Genomic DNA, 13482 nt, shown 5'->3' with positions numbered 1-13482 from the left:
TGTTACGCCGCGCTCTGTGTTGTTTGAGAGCACAGTTCCAGTGTAATGCATCTGTGTGTGTGTGTGTGTGTGTGTGTGAGAGAGCAGAGGGACTGTTTCCACCGAGCCTCGCCGCGTGACGCTGTGTATATACGACGCGCCAGGTGCGCCACACGCCTCTCGGTATGCAAGTGCGATCACTGTGAGCTGGAGATAAATAAGAGAGGGGACCCCAGGGAGGGGATGAGTGGAGGGAGAGAAATTCCCGTACTGATGAAAACCTCACACGCATCTCCCTCTTCTGCCTCCTCCTCCTCCTCTTCCTCCTCCTCCTCCTCCACATGTGCACTCAGAGACGTACCAAGCAGATAGATGGTCCTGTGTGAGTGTACCGGCAGCAGGTATGGCTTCGAGAGAAGGAACACTTAAAAAAAAAGCAGCGTATAACAAAGAGTGGCGGGTATTTGAAGGAGTTGAGCAACTGAGAGGGACCCGGTGGCGGCGGCGGTGGCGGCAGCGGTGGCGGTGCAGCCACAGGTTAACGGTGTCGCCGCAAAAAAAAAATGCCGGACTTCCCCTTCTCCCTCTTTTTTCGCTTTCGTTCCTTTCTTCAGTCTCTCGTCTCGTTCCTTTCCTTCATTCCTTTGTGTCACTGGGATAAGTGTTGCGCCGGAGAGTGAGTCAGTTGCCGCTACGTGATTAATGACGGGGCCCTGGCGTCTCCGGGGCCGAGCGCTAACAACAGCCAGGGGGCAGCGCGATAATGCACAATAATAAAGCCAGCAGACAATCAGCCAGGCAAAGCAAGGCCTATTAGCTCGCCCCATCAGGACGGCTAAGTGAGAAATTAGCCCTTCCCGAGCTCCGCCACAATTCATCAAGTGCTGCCCCTGAATCCCCCCTCAAGAAGTCATAATGTTTACTTAAAGACTGGCCTCGATGCCCCAGTGGCGAGCTTTATTGGCTCTTATTAATTCCCGTTCTGGCCCTCGCGGCCATGCCATTTAAACCGAATTAAAGGGGGTAGGGGAAATTGGACGAGATGAAGTTGTCTTGGTGTTTGGCTCCCGCATGATGAAGCCAGACCTTAACAGAGGGAGACTTGCAAAAAAAAAAAAAAAAGAGGAAAGATATATAAATAAATAAATAAATAAATAAATAAATACAAGGGGAGGGCAAACACATCGGCATGTAAAGGAATGCTGAATGAAGCCGTCCTGAAATGTGCCGCAGTCAGTCAGCAGGAGGAATGCAAGGGGAGAGAGAGGGGAGGGAAAAGAGGACGAGAAAAAAGGAAGACATGGCATCGCTTTAATGCTCCACTTCCTGTGTGGATGGGAACGCATCCAAGAGGGTAACACCGGGTCACACATTCCACAGATGCATAAAAAAAAACCCCGGACGATTCTGTTATCTTCCACGTCTCTCCTTATCTGTCATTGGACGGGTTGGAAAAATGCCGTTAAATAAGGCCACTCTATCAGCGCCGCGACGTTATATCAACATGTGAGTGATGGACGGGAGGCAGCGCACGCAAACACACCGTACATGTTTTTAACGCGGCGGCCGCACAGCGCAATGAATCACCGTCCGTTTTCACCCGCTTTGTGTATATTATCAGATAGTTGACTCAGTGAATCATTCATTAAGAACAAAATGGCGAGCGTTTACTGGTTCCAGCTCTTAAGAAGAAGTGGATTTCCCACTTTTAGCTGTTTTGTTATTGTAAACTGAACATTTTTGTGCGTTAGGGTCAAACCAAGTGAGACAAAATGAGACAAAATGAGACGCGTTGGGCTCTGGAAACTTCCAACAGGCACTTTTCTGACATTTTGTACACACATTACTTATTGATTAATAGGAAATACAAAATAAGTGCCTGCAGCTTAATAGTTTCATTATGTTTTTAAAGTTGCCAGAGTTCATCCAGATTTTGAGTGAAAGTGTTCTGCACTCTCAAGGAAACTAAACCAAACATTTCCAGACATTCAAAGCTTTTATCATCATATCTAAATTGTTAGAAACAGTGATGGAATGTAACTTGGTACATTTACTTGTACTTTTAGTATTTTCCATGTTCTGCTGCTTTAGACTGACACTTGGACTGCGTGTTTTACTCATGATTTATTCATCTGTGCTCATTTCGACGGCAGGAAGCAACAAACAAATATGGCGACGGGATTGTGTTGTCACAAATGTTAAAAGATTTTTTGATTTATGCAACCGACTGTGTCGATAAATATCAAATTATATTGAAAATCAAGCAAATTCCTTAACTTAACTTTGAGCTAGTTAGCTCAGTTAGCCGTGCAGCTAGTGGTTCGGACTGGGAGCCCCGGGGATCAGGGGAGTGTTTACTCCCATACTGCGGGACCCTTGGACTGGGAGTCAGCTAGTTAGCATGCTAGCTTTGGTAGATAGCTCAACATAATAGCTAATAGCAACACAGCTGGATGTCATGATGTCAAAACTGCTATTTGTTCTTTTTTAATGTTTTCAACTAAAATTCTTGCATATTGCTGCTTTATTTTTCCAAACTTTGCATGAACACTTGTTTCTTCACTCTTGGTTGCGTAGCTTTCATATGAAACCACACCGCAGTGACTGGGTCCACCGGCCCCTTGTGCAGGTCGGCAGGTGAGCTGCGTGACTGGCGGCAGGTGAGAGTGTGTTCTTATAGCGCGGTATGGAGATATACGGCAGCGGAGGTGTGAGATCAAAGACAGCTGAAGCTCAGAGGGAGTCCCGGAGACTTCCAGCTCCCTGACGGCTCTCCCAGCGGCAGCGGCGGGAGACAACTCTCTCCCTTCACTTTCATATCAGCCACAGAGCCCCCCCATCCCTCTGTGCTCCACACACACACACACACACACACACAGGCAGTCTCAGAGGATTTGCTGCCAAACCTGTACCCCAACCAGATAGACACACACTCACACACACAAACACACACACCCATGCTGTTGCTCATCAGAAACCAGTGCATCAAAAAACACACAGCTGAATATTTCGGTTGGGGGTTTTGAAAGGCTGAGTTGAGAAAGAAAACCCCGAGTGAGGAAAGTCTCACGCAACTCGAATACCAGGACAATATCACGCCACACAAACAACCCTGGAAACGAGACGCTGTAAAGCTCACGGCGCTGCCGAGCGTTCGGCAAAGAAAAGACAAAAAAAAAACTTCCCATAAACTCCAAAGAGCGCAGTCACAAAATGGCCCCCTGAAAATCCCCGGCATTAAGAGCGAGGAACAAGACTGTCATTAGAAGAGGCAGCCCCCCTCAGGCCCGCCGACTTGATCGCGAAGGAAAGCCAAACATCTGGGTGTATTTACCCGTTTCAGCTGTTTGCAACCCCGCCTCGGATAAATCTGGGAGCTGCAACGCCATCGCTCAGGACAGCTCCTAAACAAACATGCTCACCGCTCACCGCCACGCTCCAGCATCCCAACCAGGAGTCGTGGGGGCCCGGGCTAACGCATGCAGGGGGAAATAAATTTGCGAAGAGGAGGAGGAGGAGGAGGAGGAGGAGGAGGCCTTAATTGGAGCATTTGACGGGTGCCTGGGGTTAATTGGGAAGCATGGAGAGCAGCTGGCTCCACGGTGGAAGTTGAGACAGGGATAATAAGTTCACCCTTTGCAGGAGAGACAGTTAGTGATGAATCAGATCAGAGGGAACAGTGTACAGTGTAATCATCCTCACATCTCCCCTCCTCCTCCACCACCACCACCACCACCACCACCCCTCCTTTGCTCTCCTGACAAGCAGAGACAACCTGGCTCCCAGCTACGCAATCTGGCACCTATCACACAGGACTGGCAGTCGCGGGGAGGAGGAGACGGTTCACACACACTCTCTCTCTCTCTCTCTCCACCCCGAGAGTTCATTCAGCTAATCAACTCGCGCGCACAATCATTCTTACCTCTAGGACACGGAACCCAGTTTATCAGTTCGCCCGGTCGATGTATGTAAATCTCCCCCAACAATGTGTGTACTAATGGCTTATTACCCTGCGTTAGCCGGTTTGCATTGATCTCTATGCCAGAGGGAGACGGTGGTGGGGGGGAAACTGGAGCAGCGTGCTGCTCATATGTACCGAGCAGGACTATAATCACATCCCAGCTTGTTTCAATAAAGGCAACATTAACATAAACCATCTCAAACACACTAAAACCTTCACCCCCACTCTGTCCGTGCAAGAAAAAGAGGGGAGAAGAAGACGAAGAAGGAGAAGAAAAAAAAACTTTCCTGGATTACAGGCTAATTAAGGCCAGATGGGATGGGTCTGCGTAACTTTCTCTGAAGTGTTTGGATTGTGTTTGTCTCCTCGGATTATGACGGCAACGAGGAAAAAAAAAACAAACAAGAAAAAACTGAGAAAAGCGTCTTTTTCCAGAGGAGCAAAGAAAGCGATTCTCTCCGGAAAACTGGTAGCTGGTACGGGGAGGGGGGATGTTTAGGTTTGTTTTTAATGCCGAGCTCAGTTCGCCGGTTGCTGGGAGGGTCGGCTGAGGGAGCGTTCGGGAAGGCTGAAGGAGGCCCAGGTAGAGTCATAGGCAGTAATGGGAGGAGACAGCGACTTAGAGCGCCACACAAAAGCCAGGCTTTATAAATAATTCCAAAAGCTAACAGCATCCCTTGTATGTGTGAATGTGTGAAATACATTCACACATGAATGCACACACACACGCACACACATGCACACACACACACACACAGCTTGCCACCAGGGGGGAATAGGTTATTCACACTGCTCCACTGGGGCTGTTATGAGTCTGACCCGCCTGGATTGGTTAAAAAAAAGAAAAAGAAAAAATGGGGTGAATATCTTTCTTGCATAAAAAGAAATCAGAAAAAAAAAAATCAGCAAGACACACACACACACACACACACACTCTCACATTTACACACTCACACACTCACTCACTCATAATGCAGGGCAGCAAAGCACACCGGAGACCTGTCTTGTAAATCTCTTTGTGAAAGCAGCTTTGGGGGGTAGACAGGGGCTTACACACTGAGCCCTGAGGTAGAGCTACAGACTCCACTCCCTCTAACCCCCCCATGGTCTTTCTCCCTCTCCCACACACATGCTCGCCGCTCCCGTCTTCCCTCTTCCTCACTTTTTCAGTCTACCCTCCTTTCCTCACCTTCTCCTTCTCCCCTTCCCTTCCTCCCCTTCCTCCTCTTCCTCCCCTCTCCGTCCCGGCCCGGGCTCTGGAGCACTGGTCCTTTAGCCCCTGCAAGCTCCCGTGGCGTTGCGGTGACTAATGTCCTGCCTTTGCTCAGACAATGAGTTTGAGAACTGAGCCGGGAAAGTGTTGAGGAGGGGAAAAAGACACCTTTGACAAATGGAACCCTTCGCACTCCCGTGCCCACTGAGGGAGGCTTTACAATGTCGCGCTCCACGCTCCGCGTCCTCCGAGGGGACGGCTGCAACCAGCCAGGCCGCATCTGGGGGGAACATAATGAATTCTTTGGGAAGTCTAACCTGGCTTTTTCTTCATGAATAAGATATATTTCCAAAGCATGTCGACCCCTCTTAATAAAAACACCAGTCTGGCAGGAATAGCCAAAGCCGTTTTAGGGCCCCATGTACACGTTAATATATCTGTTTCTCTATAAATTTTCTCGGGCCCGGCTTCTTTTTTTTTTTTTTTTTTGCCAGGGCCTGTCACCGCGAGGCCTGGCCCCCGCGCTCTGCCTGGAAGGTGGAGCAGGGCCGCGATGACAAACTGTCATTAAAAGCGGCTGGAGTCCCTCTCTTTCAAGGAACTCGAAAAAACTCTTGGATGCTCCCTCCTACCCTGCCCCCCACGCAACCCCTGAAAGGAACCGGGCTTTGTCTGAGGAGCAAAGGAGAGAGGAACCCCCCCACCCCTTACCTCCCCCCCTCTCCTCCCCCCCGAACCCTGTTCCTCACTCCCTGCGGAGTATTGTTAAAACACAGCCCCCTCTCTTCTCCGCGGCCCGGCCTCTTAAAACAGCGTGCTTTGCATGAGAAAAAACGATTAGTCTTCAAATGCTGCGCTGTCAAAGGAGGGCTCTTTCAGGTTGGGGCAGAAATTTGCTCAGATAGTAGAGTTCCCCCTTTTGTTTTCTCCGGGATGAGGCATTATTAGAGCCGGGCTCCGTTAGCATTCATTGCTGAGGAGAACACACTAGAGGGGTTTATACGGGATGCCCGACCTCCTCCTCCTCCTCCTCCTCCTTTTTCCAACTTGCCCCCAAGTCCGCATCAGACGGAAATGAAGGAGCAAAGTGGGGGAAGAGCTACTCATCTAAACATGTTTGGAGAGGAGGGAGAATGTCTTGGCTCTGTGCTTCATTCAGGTATTAACCTTGGGATTTCCATTTTGACGTTCAAACAACAGACCCCTCCTTGACCTCCACTCCAGGATGCGGCAAGACTTGCGGGGATAACTCCCCACTGAAAGACAACTGCGAGCAGCATGGGATCGCAAACACACGGGGTCCGCATTGGCATGACAATGCATAACTTAATCAAAGTTGTGAGGGCAGGGTTTTTTGTTTAGAGAATGCAGTTAATAATGTAGTGTTTTTTCTTCTTCTTCCTCCTCTCTGTGCTCCTGACTCATGGCTTCACACATGGAGAGGCTGGGGTAAGTGACAGATCATTGTTCACAGCGAGCGGCCGGCTCATCCGTCCCCCCAATCACCTCCCCGGACGAGAAAGCACAGACCCCCTCACGGATGCCACAACCGGCTCCCATCAAAGCTGACACAATGCCACATCTGCAATAACAGCCGACCCCGGCCCCCACGGGAAAGTGTTTGTCTTTAGGCGCTCAACTTTTTACACACAGGCTCACAAGCAAATGGGGCCCCGGAGCGAAGCACTTCACCTCTTGCTGCTATAATTCACACCACAGACTTAAAGACATTTTTACGGCGGCTACAGCAAACAGAGGAGGGGACGAGCAGCGATCACATGCAGGCGTGACCTGTCCTGTTCCTCCTCAAGTATGTGAGAAAAGAAAACGCACACTCTGGCACACCAACCGGCACCAAAATCTACCTTTTTAAATCACATTTTCACCCCTTTTTTTTTTTTTTTTTGCCTCCTTCTCTTTTCTCGCCAGTGTGCCTCTCAGTCGGCCAGACTAATTGTCAGGTCCAGCTGGAGTTTCCAACAGGCCACAGCCACGGAAAACAAACCAGCCCTCCCCTCAGCCCCCTCGCTAAGGCAACTTGAGCTCCCACTTTCTTTCTTTTTTCTTCCTCATTTCTTCAGACAAATGAGAAGAAAGTTGCTTCCACAAAGAGGAAAAAAAAAAATGGGAGAGAAGTGCGAATGAGCGTGTACATGCATGCAACTGTGGTGAGGTGTGTGACTGTCAGAATGCTGTTTGCGCAAAAGCCTCGAGTGTGCTCAGATTCCTGCATGTGTGTAATATACATATCTAAAATTACAGCACGATACCATCCGAGTCTCACACCCTCTCTCCGTCGCCACTCCCCCCACCTCCTCCACCCACCCAACCACCCTTCGCCCCGTACGCACGCCTTATCCAAAGACATCACCCCGGCTTGAAAGGTGCCTTTAGCAGGCTCCTTGAAGCGGGGAGCGGGGGTCCCGCTCTGGGACAATGATGGTGGAGGTGGAGGGGGGCGAGCCGGGGGAGCAGGAACACATAGCATATTAAATCTGCTGGCGGAGCTGGGTCGTCCACGCGGAGAGCCAGAGAGCCAGATCTGAGGCATGCCCTGAAGGGATGGCTGGGCCTGGGGATTAGGAGGCCAAGGAGAAGCCCTCGCACACCCGAAGACCCCTTCTTGTCTCCGCTCGCACGCAAATGCATCCAGACGTTTTGACGCTTCTCAGGTTCGCCATCTCGGCCCAACTTTTTTTTTTTTTTTCCCGCTCCCTATCCGAGCCTCGCAAAAACCTGCAACCGGCACACACACACACACACACACACACACACACACACACACACACACACACACACACACACACACACACACACACACATTTCCACCAGCCTTTTTTTTTTTTCTCCCTTTCTTTCTCCCCCTCAATCACTACCTCTGTCTGACTTGTCCTCCTTTCTTTCCCCCACTGTGTCTGTTTCATTTGATGTCAGCATATCAAAGTAGCAAATCATCAAAGTGAGAGATTTTCTTTTTCGGGGGCCATCGAGTCAAACTGCGGCTGGTTATGTGCGAAAGGGGGGAAAAGCAACAGCTAATCAAATTATACAGGGGAATTACTCCAAACTTTCACTGGTCATGTGGTGATACTAAAACAAACTTCTTATTTACACCTCAACCAAAAAAATAAAAAGGGGAAAAACCTGCAAGACACATGAGCGAAGACTGCAAAATAAACTCAAATTCTGGTTATCTTAAGGAAAATCAACTTCCTCACGCCTAACCCTCGTTCCAACAAAACATGTGCCACCTCTTTGAAAGGGGCTCCGGGTCGCGGCGTTAGCACAACAACACAGCTCATTAGGGCCTCTTGCATACAGGCCTGATAACAGGTATTATTCCTGCGGGGCGCGAGAGGCCTGAGGACACAGAACCTGCCTTAGCTGTGGATGCAGAGGAGGAGGAGGAGGAGGAGGAGGAGGAGGAGGAGGAGGAGGGGGGCATACCTCAGAAAAAAAAAGCTAATAGCATGTCATCTCCCTGCATTAACATGACAGCCTCTATTCTGCCGGGGGTCGCCGGGGGTCACGGTTGGGGGGGTTGGTGTGCTGCACAGGGGCCAGTGTCGCAATGCATAATTTTATTTTTTTACTTAAAGGAGTGTTTAAAAAAGTTGAGATAAAGCGGCACGCTGCTGCTGCTGCTGCTGCTGCTGCTGCTGCTATCTGACGGACAGACTCCTGCAGAGTTATCCGCCCTGCTCCTCACGCGTGGAGCTGAGGAGGCAGAGGGAGAGCGGCAGTGATACATCTTTGCTGGCTACAGTAAGCGGAGTGGCTCTGAGCGGTGCATCTCATTCCAGCAGATTAGCATCTTAAACACTGCTGCATTCATCACCGCTGCTGCATCATAATGAGGCAAAGTGGTGCTGCTTTCTTTTTTTTCTTTTCTTTTTTTTTGGGGGGGAGGAGGGGAAAGGTGCACCTGTTTGACATCAGGATCCCTCCTGCTCGCGTGTTTTACTCTAATATAATAATAACAAGTGTACTCATTTAATATTCATACTTTTTTTTCAATGCATAGTGATTTTCCCCACATTGCAAAGCTGTTTTATGTTTTATAACATATCATTTAAAAAAAAATGCACTGACATCCACATGGTGTGTAAAAACAGGAATTAAAGAAACAAACTGCTTAATTTTGAAAGATTTTTCTATACATTTTAAAATCCACACTTTGATATAATCAGACTTTATCTAATGCTTGTATAAAACAAATCAGACGTTTGTAAATTAAGGCAGATGCCATCATAATTTTGGCCTCAATTAATAAATATATCGAGTTAATCAGATGGTATTTTTAATTATCAGGTTTATTTTTAAATGATTATGCCACAGAAGGCAAAACATACGGGGGAAAAGGAGCAGCTCCATTTGTTTTATCTCAGTAAATATGGCTGTAATTGCAAATAATTCTCATGGTGTCATTTTAAAAAATATAAAATATTAAGGCCCTGAAATCTGAGATGTTTAAGGCCTGTCCGTCTGCTCATTATATTCCACATTAACTGAGCTGAATCATTGACATGACAGTGATTAATCTCCCTCTCGCAGGCCCTGTGAAATGTTATTCTGTTATTATAAATAAAATAGAGGACATATTAAATGACTTTTTTTTTTCATTTTATTGAACAAACATAGCCAAGACCTCTGCAAAAAAAACCCCAAAAACCAAATCCACATCCAGGGATGACTGATGGACGAGCCTCATAAAAGGAAAACAGCTAAAAGGAGATTTTTATCTGCGTGAACTTGTGCTGTTAAACATCTCAGTCGGTGTGTTTTAGCTCGCTGCTCCGTCTCAAGGCGGCCCAGACCTCCGTTAATAATTTGCCAAGTGTCAAAAAAAAAAAAAAAAAAAAAGGAGGATTTGAGCTGCACCGCATGGCTGAGCACCTCGGACCCTCATCGTCTTGTGTGAAACCGGAGAGCAGACAAGCAGATAAAATGTGGAACAGCTGGCGAGGACAGGAGGGAAAGTTTCAAACAAATATCCGCACATGTGGAGGCTCGAGGGTGGTGGTGGTGGTGGTGGTGGTGGTGGGGGGCTCCTGAACCGTTTTCATGTCCCCGGACCCCCAAAAAGGAAACACACATACTTCTGTTGGAGGGATCTTTTTTTTTTCCCCCAGCCTGAACAACTCCATGTGAGTTTGTTTCTCTGAATGCGTGTGTGTGTTTGGTTTTTATTTCTAACCTCTCAAATTAGCCGTTCTCCTCTATTTTGACTCGTGATAAATCTGCCGAATTCCGCTCAAAACTACACTGACTTTACACTATTTCTAATTTTTTTTGCTCGGGGCCCCATAAAACTCCCCACGAGGACCCCTGCGGAGCCACAGACCCCACTGTAATGGGCTTAAATTTCTCTGAGCACATGCACATGCCTTCAAACACGCTCTGATGTACCCTCAAACACACTTTTCTTTTTGTCCCCCCCCCCCCTTTTCTAGGTTAAGCACATAATCATTTAAAAACCTTTCCCCATGCAAATCAAATTTCTAAATTAAAACACTGACACTTATTTTTTTTTTTAAAAAAGTGCACCAGGAACACAAAGGACTGTAAAAATAATAATAATAATAATAATAATGCCATTTTCACCTGTTCAAATGCAAAATATGAAGCTAAGTCTTATTTTTTGTGATGCAATTACTTCTTGTGTACATAATAAAAAGGCCTCAAATTGATTTTTAAGGCTTGGAAATATAAATGGATCATTATATATATATATATATATATATATATATATATATATATATATATATATATATATATATATATATATATATATATATAAAAATCACGTGACGTTCGAGCTGCAAATATCTCTACATGCCAGAGGTCAAGGGTCAGCCACAGGCGAACAAATAATATAAAAAGCATGCGTGTGAAACCTTTGCTGCACAAATCAATAACACACACTTGAAATATGATCACACATGCACATAAATATGCATCTCCAGCTCCCCCCCTTCCCTTATTACCCCCCCCAAAAGAAAAAACTTTGCAGAAGTTCATAAAGTTTTTTTGCTCCCCCCCCCAATTCAAAACTCCCATTAGAATTACACGTGTTTTTATCTGTAGTACACCAAAGAGCCAAAGAGCCAAAAAAAAGCTAGTTTCTACAACTTCAGACTAGTTTTGTTTAAAAATGCACATCTGTCTGTCGGTGTTAAGTGTAAGTGTGCCATCCAGGGTTGTTTCTTCTTCTCCTTCTTCTTACAACCAACACTTATTTCACAGAGAATAAATCACACCCAGGCCGAAGTGTTACACACACTCTGCTGCCTCTTTTTTTTTTTTTTTCTTTCCCGTGGCTGTTTTGGAGATCCCAGCTCGAAGCTTTTTTCTCTCCCCCCTTTTCTTTCTTCTTCTTCTTCACTCTCCAAAAGAGCTGCTTTTTTCATACCAGTGTTCGACTCCATGTCTACATCTAAACTTTGTATGAAACACGCATCGTTCCTCCTGAAACGTGAAACCCTCTCCAAAGTCTGACCGCCTCCTCCTCCTCAGCCCCCCCCCCCCCCCTCCAAAAAAAAAAAAAAAACTTTTAAAAAAAGACAAATACGCGCAAAAGACGCACAGAAAACAAAACAAACGTGTGTTTACTTACTTGTTTCTGGGTTGATTCCCCTCCACTTCTTTCAAAGTCTTGACAGAGGATTAAAAATAAAAATAATAATAAAAAAAAGAAGTGATGCGTCTTCTTTCTTCGTCCTCTTCTCCTCGCTAAGTTGCAGATGTGCCTCTCTGGAGTTGCCTGGGACTTTTTCTTTTTTTTTTTTTTTCTTTTACGCTGCAACTCCAACTCCAAAACGGCGCTGCCAGAGTTTTTCCTCTCGCCTGTCTTTCTCCTCCTCCTCCTTCTCACAGTTTGCTGTGTTCAACCACCGCCGGACCAACACCATCAGCCTGCCCCGGTGATATCTGCCGACCCGCAGACGCGCGTTTTTAAAAAAAAAACAAACCCAAGCCCGACAGAAGCGTCAGAGAAGCGCATGGAGAGTTGTTATTACATTTAGTGCGCTTATTTCGAGGAGAAGAGAGAGAGGGCGAAGTGTGGGACTCCAGCTGCTCCTTCCCTCGCTTGACTCCTCCCTTCGGATTTGCTCCCTCCTTTACTCACTGCCTCCCTCCTTTTTTTTTTTTCTCCTGATTTTGTGTACCCCCCTTTTCTTTCTCTCTGTCCTCCCCTCCTCTCTTCTCTTCCTCTTTTCCTCTATTTATTTAACATTTTTTGGGGGAACTTTTATCCTGGTTTGTCTCACAATTCGTGCAGTATGAGTTTAATTTTATTCCTCACAGGCCTGGTAGGAGGCACACGAGGAAGTGAAAAAAATGGGAAAATGTATCTTCAGTGACGAGAAAGTTAATTTTTTTTTTTTTTTTATCATCTTTTGGCTTCATTTTCCTGTTTGTCAGGACTGTTGTTAGGAGTGTCTGAATGAGGTGGTGTGGCCGGTGAACCACATCGTGGACTCTGCCGGGACTCAGGAGACTTCGTGTCTTCACCCTCCGAAGCTGCATCCCTGCAGTGCACCCTCATTTAGTCTTTATATACAAGTTTAAAGGGGCATTATGTAAGTTTTTGGAGAATAAATTCCAACTCAGGATTTTAATATTTACGCTGCGAATGAGCCGATAACACAAACTGAAATAGTTATTGTTTCCGCAGGTGAATAAACAAGCTGTTCTCAGAGGAAAACGAGGTCCTGAGCACCGTTTGAGGCTTGGAAAGGTGGCAGGGTCCGCCACACATAAACAAAGTAAAAGAGTATGAAACTGTGTTGTCCTTTAAGGTCAGTTTGTTTATTCAGTTAATTCATTTGTAAAAACAAATAGTTTGCTTATTTTGTTTGTTTAGGAATAATAAAACTCCATAGTGCACCTTTAAAGTTCATCTCGTCATACATTACGTAAATACCTCTATGTAAACTTACTAGACGCATTGAACATTAGATTCGGCACAATGTCAACCTGAACAACAAATTACTAAGTGATTATTTTCTTCATTGATTAACCTGTTGACGTCCTCAGATGTGTCGTTTCATCTGAAGTGCTGACATGATATCACACTTTCACTACACTATAATCAATATCGACAATGATATTGGCTCGAAGACATGAAAACAAATATTGCCATCTGTGAAGTCCAGCTTTAAATTTGTTCACTGTGTGTTTTGTCTCTTTGTGAGCAAATCAATTACACAAAAATTGTAGTGTTGGGAAGTGAAGAGAGTCTGTAACTGTGCAGAAAGATGGAATAGCGAACCAGATGAAGGAAAGATTCACAAGGCAACGATATATCACCAGCCTGTCTGTTATT

General features: G+C 46.3%; 1 protein-coding gene across 1 annotated transcript in view; it reads right to left on the bottom strand.

The window, feature by feature from the left end:
- Positions 1-12573, bottom strand: part of gli3 (GLI family zinc finger 3) — a 102801-nt gene extending 90228 nt beyond the window's left edge. Inside the window, exon 1 of the mRNA XM_037079634.1 lies at positions 11770-12573. The gene's annotated coding sequence lies outside the window, so the exon portion shown is untranslated. The remainder of the gene's footprint in view (positions 1-11769) is intronic.
- Positions 12574-13482: the final 909 nt, after the last annotated feature.

Source organism: Acanthopagrus latus, chromosome 19 (genome assembly GCF_904848185.1).
Source record: "Acanthopagrus latus isolate v.2019 chromosome 19, fAcaLat1.1, whole genome shotgun sequence".
NCBI lineage: Eukaryota > Metazoa > Chordata > Actinopteri > Spariformes > Sparidae > Acanthopagrus > Acanthopagrus latus.
Note: the sequence above shows the minus strand (reverse complement) of the source record. Positions and strands in the feature narration are given on the sequence as shown.